General features: G+C 44.8%; 1 protein-coding gene across 3 annotated transcripts in view; it reads right to left on the reverse strand.

Annotated features, from left to right (window-relative positions):
- WDR37 (WD repeat domain 37) overlaps positions 1 to 10,069 on the reverse strand; it is a 77,521-nt gene extending 67,452 nt beyond the window's left edge. Inside the window, exon 1 of one of the 3 annotated variants that reach the window (XM_030940636.1) lies at positions 9,031 to 10,069. The gene's annotated coding sequence lies outside the window, so the exon portion shown is untranslated. The remainder of the gene's footprint in view (positions 1 to 9,030) is intronic. The other 2 variants (XM_010362011.2, XM_010362002.2) reach the window with 2 other exon arrangements.
- Positions 10,070 to 11,554: the final 1,485 nt, after the last annotated feature.

Here is an 11,554-nt window from a genome sequence, read left to right on the forward strand (position 1 = left end):
TCTATCATTTATTTTCTGGGTTTCTGTCACAAATGAGTGCTGAATTCTATCATGTTTTTTCCGAGTAGCTTTTCTTTTTTGACCTACTGACAGGACCAATTACACTGATGACTTTCAAATATTGATCCAACCTTGAAGCCACAAAATAAACTGCACTTGGTCATGGTGTATCATTCATTCTCTCTCCCTCTCTTCTCTCCTTTGCCTTCTTTTCCTGGCTTCTTCTGGGGTAAACATTTTTTATAATTTCGTATTTATTTACCTACAGTATTTCTGAGTTTGCCTCTTTTGTATAACTTTTTTAGTGGTAGCTCTAGGTTTTACATATACATTTACAACTTATTGTAGTCTACTGATTATCAACATTTTACCAGTTCACATAAAGTATAAAAACCTTACTTTCCTCTATGCTTCCTTACCTTTCCCCATTTATAACATAATCATAAATATTTCCTCCACATACACTGAGAACCACACCACAGTTATGCTTCAAATTCCAAACATAATTTAGAAAATAAATGAATACTGAATTGACCGATATTTTTGCTGTCCATTGTTCTTCCCTCCTGATGTTCCCACATTTCTTTTATCGTTTCCTTTCTGTTTAGAGAATTTCCTTTACTTGTTATTTTCACAGAGTAGATCAGCTGGAGATAAATCATGTGAAGGAAATTTTCTTTTCTTTTTTTTTTTTTTTTTTTGAGACGGAGTCTCGCTCTGTTGCCCAGGCTGGAGTGCAGTGGCCGGATCTCAGCTCACTGCAAGCTCGGCCTCCCGGGTTTACACCATTCTCCTGCCTCAGCCTCCCGGGTAGCTGGGACTACAGGTGCCCGCCACCTCGCCCAGCTAGTTTTTTGTATTTTTTTAGTAGAGACGGGGTTTCACCGTGTTAGCCAGGATGGTCTCGATCTCCTGACCTCGTGATCCGCCCATCTCGGCCTCCCAAAGTGCTGGGATTACAGGCTTGAGCCACCACGCCCGGCCCGGAAATTTTCACTTGATATAAATTTCTGAGTTGATAATCCTTTTCCTTCAGCACCTGAAAAATGTCCTGCCACTTCCTTATGCCTCCACAAGATCCACTGTCAGGCCAGGCACGGTGGCTCACGACTGTAATCCCAGCAGGCATAGGGGAGGCTGAAGTGGGCAGATCACCTGAGGTCAGGAGTTCAAGACCAGCCTGGCTAGCATAGTGAAACCCCGTCTCTACTAAAAATACAAAACTAGCCAGGGGTGGTGTGGCGCTGCCTGTAGTCCCAGCTGCTTGGGAGGCTGGGGCAGGAGAACTGCTTGAACCTGGGAGGCAGAGGTTGTAGTGACCTGAGATCACACCACTGCACTCCAGCCTGGGTGACAGAACAAGACTCCATATCAAAAAAAAAAAAAAAAAGATCCATTGTCACTCAAATTGTTTCCCACTGCAGGTCAAGTGGTATCTCACTTACCACTCTTCTGTCTTCAGTTTTCAGAAGTTTGCCTGGATGTGTCTTAGCATCTTTGTGTTTATCTTCTTTGGGCTTATGCTGCTCCTTGAGTCTGAAGGCGTATGGCTTGCCAAATTTAGGAAACATACAGCAGTGATTTCTTCAGACACGTTCCCCCACCTCCACATCCCCCACCCTGTCCTCTCTTTCTAGACCTCTAACGACACAAATGTTGCATCTTCTGTTAAAGTCCCACGGGCCCCTGAGGCTCTGCTCACTTTTTTCCAGTCTATTTTCTCTCTGCTGTTCAGACTGGGTAACTTCGGTTGATTTGTCTTCAAACTGACAGCTTCTTTTGTCTTTCCTCTCCTTTCTGCTGCTGAGCCATGCACGGAATTTATTTCACGTATTCTATTTTTCCCTTCTAAAATGTTGTGTTTCTTTTTTACATCCTGTATTTTCTTCCTGAGGCTATTTGTCATTTGTCTCGAATGTTACTTGGTTATTGAAACATTTTTACGATCGCTGCTTTAAGGTCCTTGTTAAATAATTCTAAAGTCTGTGTCATCTCTACGTTGGCATCAGTGGTCTTTTCTTACTGAGGTTGATATTTTCCTATGAGTGTGGTGAGGTTTTTCCATAACTGTGGTGTGGTTCTCAGTGTATATGGAGGAAATATTTATGATTTCGTTATAAATGGGGAAGGTAAAGCAGCATAGAGGAAAGTAAGATGTTTATACTTTACGTGATTTTCCATTGAAATCTTGATATCAGACTCAGGATCTGATGTAAGTCTTCTGTTAGAGCAGGCCTCTGCCAGGTGGATGTGGACAGTGAGGTGGAAGTTGAGATTCCCACTCAGCCTCCACGGACCCCTGCATGAGAAGGGAAGTTCAGCCTCCTCCCAAACCTCCACTCCCACCACCAAGGCTGAGTCAGGGCTGCCTCCCTGCTGCTCCCTACACAGTCTCCCCCACACCACGGAGGGGTGGCCTCATGACCACAGGGCAGCAGTAAAGTTCCTGAGTTTTGCAAGGTCCCTCTTATGACATCCTAGCAGGAAGGAGGCTGTGCTCTGTCACCACCCAGAAGTAAAACTCCAACTCCTCAGCCAGCCTTCTCTGACAGCAACCCTGCAGAGAGGAGCATCTCATCCCAGCTTGTCATGAGTAGGAATCTGAAGTACCTGCCCAGCCTCTGATTAGCAGGGTGAGGGTGGTGCTGCAGTGTTTCCTGCGATATTTAGCTGGAGGAAAGCACTCACCGTTGAAAAGTTCTCCGCTACGTAGGCTGCCCCTTTCCTGGTCTTTCAGCCACAGACAGCAGGGTTTTCTTGGGCCTTGTTTTGTCTGAGCCTTTTTATACCTGCGCTGCTAGCTTATCCAGCACAACGTGTGAGATACATGAGGCAAAAAGAAAACCCACAGAACTAAGTTTGGTGTCATTTCTGTGGTCCCAATGAACGAAGCAAGCCTACTTTCTTTTCTCCATCTTTCAGTCTTTTTTTTTTTTTTTTGGACAGAGTCTTGCTCTATTCTCTAGGCTGGAGTGCAGTGGCGCACAATCTTGGCTCACTGCAACCTCCGTCTGCTAGGTTCAAGCAATTCTCCTGCCTCAGCTTCCTGAGTAGCTGGGACTACAGGCACCCACCAGCACACCTGGTTAATTACTGTATTTTCAGTGGAGACAAGGTTTCACCATATTGGCCAGGTTGGTCCCGAACTCCTGACCTCGTGATCCGCCTGCCTCAGCCTCCCAAAGTGCTGGGATTACAGGCATGAGCCACTGCACCCGGCCCACTCTTACATTTGTTTTATATATGGCCAGTGTTTTTAGATGTACATAATGGAAGGAATAAGGAAAAATAAGTCTCCATCTTTCTGCAAGCACAAAGTCAAGAATCATCTTTTATTCTGAAATTGCATATGTGTAGGCCTATTTTTAAAGGAGAAGAAAGCAAGTCTTGCTTTACAACATAAAACACAGCTACTTTGTAGTTTATAGAGTATGTTTTGTAAAGGAAAAAAAGAAACCACATCAAAAGCCTGTGAAAGCTGTCCTGATATGGCCTCTGAGAAAAAGGGAGACTTTGTCTTCAGTTAAATGAAGCAAGTAAAACCAGCAAAGGGTTTCCCTTCCCTCTCTTAAGAACTTCATCTGTAGAAACATTCTTCTGCATTCCAGACATTCTACAAGTTGGTTACCAAAAATGCAGAGATTACAATATCAACTTTCCTTTCTCATCAAAATTGTAAGTTTTGGATCACTTATTTTATCTCACTGGGTTTTCCAGCCTCTCCATAAGTTACATGGTGTTCTCTTTGGTTTAGCTTGCTTTCTTCGCCACTTCACAAAATAGTCAATACCGCTGGCAATCTTCTTCTGCTGATCAACTGCAACCAAATGTATGCATTTCCTACAATCATCTCCATGGAACTTGGCACCAAATACAGACTTTTTCATACTGCTGTAATCTTATCGTCTCTGTATTCACACCCTCCACATTTTTTCCCAGCGTCTGTACTGGTCCTATCACCACTTCTTTCCTTTCACACCAGATCCTCCATGGAAACTCAGTCCTTGGCCCCCCACCAAAAAAAAGCTCAAGACCAGAAGTGTTTCAGAATTCAGACGCTTTCAGATTTTGGAATATCCACATATACATAATGAGATATCCTAGGGATGGGACCCAAGGCTAAACACAAAGTTCATTTATGTTTCATATATACCTCATGCACATAGCCTGAAGGCAATTTTTTTTTTTTTTTTTTTTTTTTTTTGAGATGGAGTCTCCACTGTAGCCCAGGATGGAGTACAGTGACACAATCTCGGTTCACTGCAACCTCCGTCTCCTGGGATCAAGCAATTCTCCTGCCTCAGCCTCCCAAGTAGCTGGAATTACAGGCACCCAAGACCATGCCCAGCTAATTTTTGTATTTTTAGGAAAGAGGCGGTTTCCCATGTTGGCAAGGCTGGTTTCGAACTCCTTGCCTCAAGTGGTCTGCCCAGCTCGGCCTCCCAAAGTGCTGGGATTACATGCGTGAGCCACCACGCCAGGCCCCCTGAAGGTAATTTTATTTTGCCCTAGGGTATCCTGAATAAACTATGTTGCGCACCCACATTTTAACTACAGCCAGTCTGTCACAAAGTGAGGTGTGGAAATTTCCACTTGTGTCGTGTTTGCACTCAAAAAGGTTTGGATTTTGGAGCACTATGGATTTTGAATTTTTGGATTAGGATGCTCAACCAGTAGTAGCAAAAATCTTACTTAAATGTTTAATAACTAGTTTAGGGGGTTTTCAGGTTGGTATCATGGGAAGAGGGGCAAGGAAGTGGCAGGTGTTTGTAAAACAACTACTTAAATGGTATACCATGGATCTAAAATAGACAAGGGAAGTGAAAACAGAAAGAATTAATGGAGAGATACTGGAAGAAAGTTGGTGGACTGGCAGATCTACCAGAGGCTGAAGACCTACTACAAATAATTGCTGTAAGGCTTAAACGGATCAATAAATACAAAGAGTCACTAATCCTCATAACATCCCTATGAGACAGAGTTCCCAAATCCAATTAAGAGCCTTTCAACACAGTCATACATCGCTTAAGGATAGGGACAGGTTCTAAGAGATGAGTCGTTAGGTCATTTCGTCACTGTGGGAACATCAGAGTACACTTACACAAAGCTAGATGCACAGACTACTCCACACCTAGGCTAGATGGCTGAGCCTGCTGCTCCTAGCCTACAACCCTGCACAGCATGTTACTGTATTGAATACTGCAGTCAACTGTAACACAGTGGTATCTATTTGTGTATCTAAACATAACTACACATAGAAAAGGTGCAGTAAAAACAGAGTATTACAATCTTATGGTACCACCATCTTACATGAGGTCTGCTGTTGACCAAAACATCATTTGTTACGTGGCATCCGATTGTATTTAACAGACTAAACACTAATAAACTGATTATAGAATGTAAAGAGAAAAAACACACTTCTTCACTCCAAATATAACCTTCTTTAACCTCTATGCACTCTTTTACCTAAATATAAACAGAAACCTGAGATTCCAAAACGTAATTATTTTCCTTCAAAATATTCACATTTACCCAATATTATTGGGTGGATTACCATATTTTTAAAAAGGCTTATGCAGATTAAATGTTCTTCTGGTTTTTAATAAAACATTATTTTCAAGAAACTATAAATAGACCCCTCTAAAAATTCAATCTCTTTATCCTACCATGGATTTAACAGAATAAACTCTCCTTCTGAACTCTTGACTGATTTACAGTCTGTCCAATTCATCTGCCCCTAGTATATGTTGCCATGCAATGTACGTAATATACCCCTACTGTTTGTAAGCAGTCAGCAACAATAGACACACAGCTTTGATGCAGCACAGTGCTCTCCACACAGCAGGCACTGGTCAAATATTCAACAAATTAATGAAACCCATAAACACACTCTGTGTTAGTAGGCTAAATTCCTCATCTTTAGAAATGCTGTAATATTGGGCCAGGCATGGTGGCTCACGCCTGTAATCCCAACCCTTTGGGAGGCCAAGGCAAGTGGATCACCTGAGGTCAGGAGTTCAAGACCAGCCTGGCCAACATGGTGAAACCCCTTCTCTACTAAAACACAAAAATCAGCTGGGCATGATGGTACATGCCTCCCAACTACCCGGGAGGCTGAGGCACAAGCATTGTTCCACCCTGGGAGGTGGAGGCTGCAGTGAGCTGAGATCATGCCACTGCACTCCAGCCTGGGCGACAGAAATGCTGTAATATTAAATAGCATCAATGCACATTTAGCTTTCTGCTCTTTCTCAAAAGATTCTTTTCTATACATATTTTTTCTTTTTTTTTTTTTTTTGAGACAGAGTCTCACTCTGTCGCCCAGGCTGGAGTGCAGTGGCATTATCTCGGCTCGTCGCAACCTCTGCCTCCTAAGTTCAAGTGATTCTCCTGCCTCAGCCTCCCAAGTATCTGGGATTGCAAGTGCCCACCACCATGCCCAGCTCATTTTTGTATTTTTAGTAGAGATGGGGCTTCACCATGTTGGCCAGGGTGGTCTTGAACTGCTGACCTCAAGAGATCCACCTGCCTCAGCCTCCCAAAGAGCTGGGATTACAGGTGTGAGCCACCGCGCCCTGCCAACAAATTCTTAATTTACACTTTCATTTGAAACAAAAAAACACAAAACATTACTTTCAGTTTCATATCCAGTAGGATTTTAAACATTTTTCTTTCATCGAAGCAAAAACACTTGCTTAAATGGTTAATTTCATAAATGTTAATCAAATGCAAAAGAATGGTTAAGGAATATAATTTCCACATGGCATTAAAAATAAATTGAGAAATACATTGAAAATTGAATAAAATGTGATGGAATTTCTACCAGAAGTTTAATCAAGTTTGTAGTAACATTTTATGATAATAACACTGTTAAATGAATTCCTAGTTGGCTGAGACACCAAATTCAACTTCTGAGCAATATCGCGGAAGAGAATGGTCTCTACAGGCAACCTCAGAAATCTGTCATCAGAATTAACCTGCTTAAAATGTTTTGTCATTGACGAAATGAAGGCACGGAATACATACGTCATCAATTCTGTGGATGACAATGAATTAGGAAATATCATTAATCGGATAAATAGCCATCAAGATTTTCAAAAGATTTTAGTAGTTAAAAGAACAGGTTTAAAAGTAGTTAAACCAAGGATGAAATTCAACAGATGTAAAATCTTTTCCCTGAAAAAATAAGACAAGATAAATAAGAAAACTCTTAGTTTCACCTCGGGGAAAGGGACTTAGGGATTTTAGTTCAGGGCAAATGCCCAAAGTGAACGCTCTAACATAGCTACCCAAGAAGAGAAGGGAAACACACTCAAGATCTCCTGTATACAGCACTTTGCAAGAATGGCTGGCATATATTACATAACATAACCTTCCCAGTAACACAACGAGGCTGATATGAACACCATGTTAGAGGACAGGAAGTGGGGACTTAGGAAGGCCTCCCCAAGGTCACACTGCTGTTATGAGACGTAGCCAGTGTACACGAGTCCCTACTCTGTCTCCTGTGAGCTGTATTAATAGAAAGGCAGCGTCCAAATCCAGGGGATAACAGATAACTCCATTTGTTCCACATTGGTCAGTTCATATTTAGATACCGTGTTCAACTCCTGGGACATTTCAAAAGCTATTTTGAAAGACTTGAATTTGATCAGGAAAGTAACCAGAACAATGTGTGTGTGTGCTGGGGTTGGGGGAAGTTCAGAAGAGGAAGAAAGATGCTGGAGATATAACTATCTTGAGCTTTCTCATTCAGAGGTAAATAATTCCTGCAATACTTTTATGACCGTAACTCACAGGTCAACATACTGAATTTAAGAGAAAAACACGTGAACTTCAATAAATGAAACTTCTTTTTTTTTTTTTTGAGACGTTGTCTCGCTCTGTCGCCCAGGCTGGAGTGCAGTGGCCGGATCTCAGCTCACTGCAAGCTCCGCCTTTCGGGTTCACGCCATTCTCCTGCCTCAGCCTCCCGAGTAGCTGGGACTATAGGCGCCCGCCACCTTGCCCGGCTAGTTTTTTGTATTTTTTAGTAGAGACGGGGTTTCACCGGGTTAGCCAGGATGGTCTCGATCTCCTGACCTTGTGATCCGCCCGTCTCGGCCTCCCAAAGTGCTGGGATTACAGGCTTGAGCCACCGCGCCCGGCCAATAAATGAAACTTCTAAGCAATTAACACTTTTCTATAATGGTATCAGCTTCAAGGCACGAATGTTTTACCGTTTAAGATAAATGACAAAATCTCTAAAAACCTGGCAGACCTTAAGATATTTTCGCTCACAACCTGGAAAAATTTATTCAACTTTGTTTAGTAAATGAGTACATTATTGTTGCTCTTGTGTTATTCCGGTGAACAGCTGTCTTAAAATAATGTTTCCCTCCAGCGGTGGCTGCTTACAGGGGGAAAGGAAGGAAAAGGAAGTCTTCAAAAGAGGAACAATATTATGGCGCTGTGTTAATCACTTCAGCATCCGCCACTCTGCACTCACCACCCTTCTTGAAGCTGACCATCCCCACTCTTTGGATAGAAGGAAAGCGATCCTCCTCTCCGAAGGGCCTCCCAAGTGCTTCCCTGGAGACGCACTTCCCCGGGATGCCCAGGCCGAAGCAAAGGGGGAGGGGAGAGACCCCCGGTCGAACCCCTCTGCCCCCAACCCCTCCAGCACCGCCCCGGGCCCTCCAGCGCCCCGACTCTTCCTGGACTCCGACCTCTTCTGCACTGCCCCGGGCCCCGATCCCTCCCGCACCCTGGTCCCTCTGGCACCGCCACGGACTTCTCCTGCGCCCCTACTTCTCCTGCACCCTTAACCCTTCTGCACCACGGCCCTTCCTGCACTGCCACGGGCCCTCCTGGGACCCGACCCCTCCTGCACCACCATGGATCCTCTGCATTCCGAGCCCACCTGCACCCATCCCCCACTATGCCCCGACTGCCCCTGCACCCCCTTGAGCCCTGCAGTGTCCCGACTCCTCTTCGGGGCATCCGGGGAAGGACTCGGCGCCCGACAGGTAGAAAGATGGCGGCACTCACCTGTCACAGCAGCCGCGCCCGCCACCCCCGGAGCCAGCCCGGGTCGCGCACAGCCAATGAGGTCCTACGACGCGGCCCCCAGTACTGACCCGAAGACGCGCAGGACACCGCCTGTCCCCGCACTGCCGCGACCCCACAACCCCGACCTAGCGCTAATGCACTTCCGGCGGCGCCGGAAGTCCCGCCCCTCTGGGGCCGCCGGAAGCCGCCCCGCACCTCCGCCCCACAACCGGCGGCGCCGGAAGTCACGCCGCAGCTTCCGCCCCGCAGCCCCGAGGGGTCCGGGCGTGCTGGAGACCCCTTTGGGCTGCTGGGCCAACGCCCCTACTCTGGTCACCTGATCCTGCTGCCGAGCGGGTCTCGGGAGGTGGCCTCGGAGGTCGTAGCTACTCACCGGCGGGGCGCTCCGAGTCCATCTGCCCAGCAGCCTGGCAACCGAGGCGGGAGGGCAGCCAGCCCGGGGTGGGGTCCGCCTGAGGCCTGAGACCCGGGGCCGTCTGCGCTCGGGGCTGTGCTGCCGGCCGCCCGGGAGCCTGGCGGGGACGGCGCGGTCAGTGTTCGGCTCCTCCGCAGTGACTCACCCGCGTCCTGAAGCTTTTGATCACCATTGGCTGGGAAGGAAAAACAGAATCAGCTGTTCCCTGCGAAAGGTGGGACTTGGGCCGCTTTTTTCTTAGAATCTAGGTTGGAAACGCCGCATGATGATCTTTACGTAAACAGCCGTCTCAGCGCTCTGCAGAAAGCTCTAACCGCGCCTTTGAAGCCCACCTAAAGTAAATCAAGAGCGTGAAAGCATTTTTTTTGTGTGTGGAGGTTAACATTCCTGCTCCTTCCTTTAATAATGAAGCTCAAGGCCGGGCGCGGTGGCTCACGCCTGTAATCCCAACACTTTGGGAGGCCGAGGCGGGCGTATCACGAGATCAGGAGTTCGAGACCAGCCTGGCCAGTGTGGTGAAACACCATCTCTGTAAAAATACAAAAATTAGACAAGCATGGTGGTGCGCGCCTGTTGTCCCAGCTACTCAGAAGGCTGAGGCAGGAGAATCGCTTGAACCCGGGAGGCGGAGGTTGCAGTGAGCCGAGATCGCGCCTCTGCACTCCAGCCTGCGATAGAGCGAGACTCCGTCTCAAAAAAAAAAAAAAAAAAAAAAAAAAAAAATGAAGCTCAAGAAGAAGAGTCAGAAGGGGTAACTTGTTTGTTGCACGAGAAACAAATTTAGCATTCTATTGAGGGGATCCAGATTACCAAAAAAAAAAAAAAAAAGTGAAATTATTTCTGCATTAAGTATATTAATAAAACTTTATCACTAAAAACAATTTTGTAAGAGGAACGCCAAGGAAAAAATATTTGACTTTAGAGAAGTCATTTTTTAAACTTTTAGAGGTTGTGACATTTAAGTAACATAATTTTATTTAGTGCCTGGTATGCAAAGACATTCTGCTGGGCAGGGCAACAAATAGAAAGCTTTATAAATCGCAGTGTCCCATCTAACCCACATTCTAATAGGTGGTTTTATTTTGCAGCACTGCACCACAGTCAGGTAACACCAAGAATATCGTTAATGTAATTTTTTAATTTGATATATTTAGGATTCCACAAAAGTCACTGAAAATAACTGAGTGCATGACATGTCACAGAACAAAGGAAAGAAATCATTTTTTGAGGGTCAGTCGCCTTACATCTTTTGTAACTAATTTAATCCCCAAAAGAATCCAATAAAGTAGAAGTTACTCTGAATTGAATTTTAAGCATGAGAATATTGAAATTACTTGTCAAAAGTGAAAAATAATAGTGCATCTGGGCAAAGACTAAAGGCTGACATCAGAGCCCATGTTCTTTTCACTGTTAATGTGCTAGGGCTGCAGTAACAAAATACTGCAAACTAGGCAGCGTAAACACATTTATTGTCAGAGGTGTGACTCGAAGTCCAAAATCAAGGTATTGGCAGGGTTGGTTCCTTCTGAAAGCTGTGGTGGGAGCCTGTTCATGCTCTCAGCGTCTGGGCAATCTTCACATGACGTTTTCCATGTCCGTGTCTGTCTGCACACTTAGCATTCTTTTTATGAGGACATCAGTCATATTGGAGTAGGGTAGGCCCTGCTCCAATATGACCTCATGTTAACCAATCATATCCACAACAACCCTGTTTCCAAATATTGTATATTGTATATTTTTCCACATTGTATAATACTGGAAGTGAGATCTCCAATGTGACCTCATGTTAACCAATCATATCCACAACAACCCTATTTCCAAATATTGTCTATTGTATATTTTTCCACATTGTATAATACTGGAAATGAGGTCTTTAACACATGAATTTGAAGGGGGGACACAATTTAACCCATAACACCCTGTATCCTGAAACAACTATCCAGTGTAATTTTTTTTAAAGACACAAAACTAGCCAAAATTATAAAAGGTTATGATTGCAATCCTGGTATCCAATTACATACTCCTGCAGAAGCTGCAGGGAATCTTGTCTCAGAAAACCAATTTCTATCTTGTCACATGTCCATCTAT

This window comes from Rhinopithecus roxellana, chromosome 11, assembly GCF_007565055.1.
Source record: "Rhinopithecus roxellana isolate Shanxi Qingling chromosome 11, ASM756505v1, whole genome shotgun sequence".
Lineage (NCBI taxonomy): Eukaryota > Metazoa > Chordata > Mammalia > Primates > Cercopithecidae > Rhinopithecus > Rhinopithecus roxellana.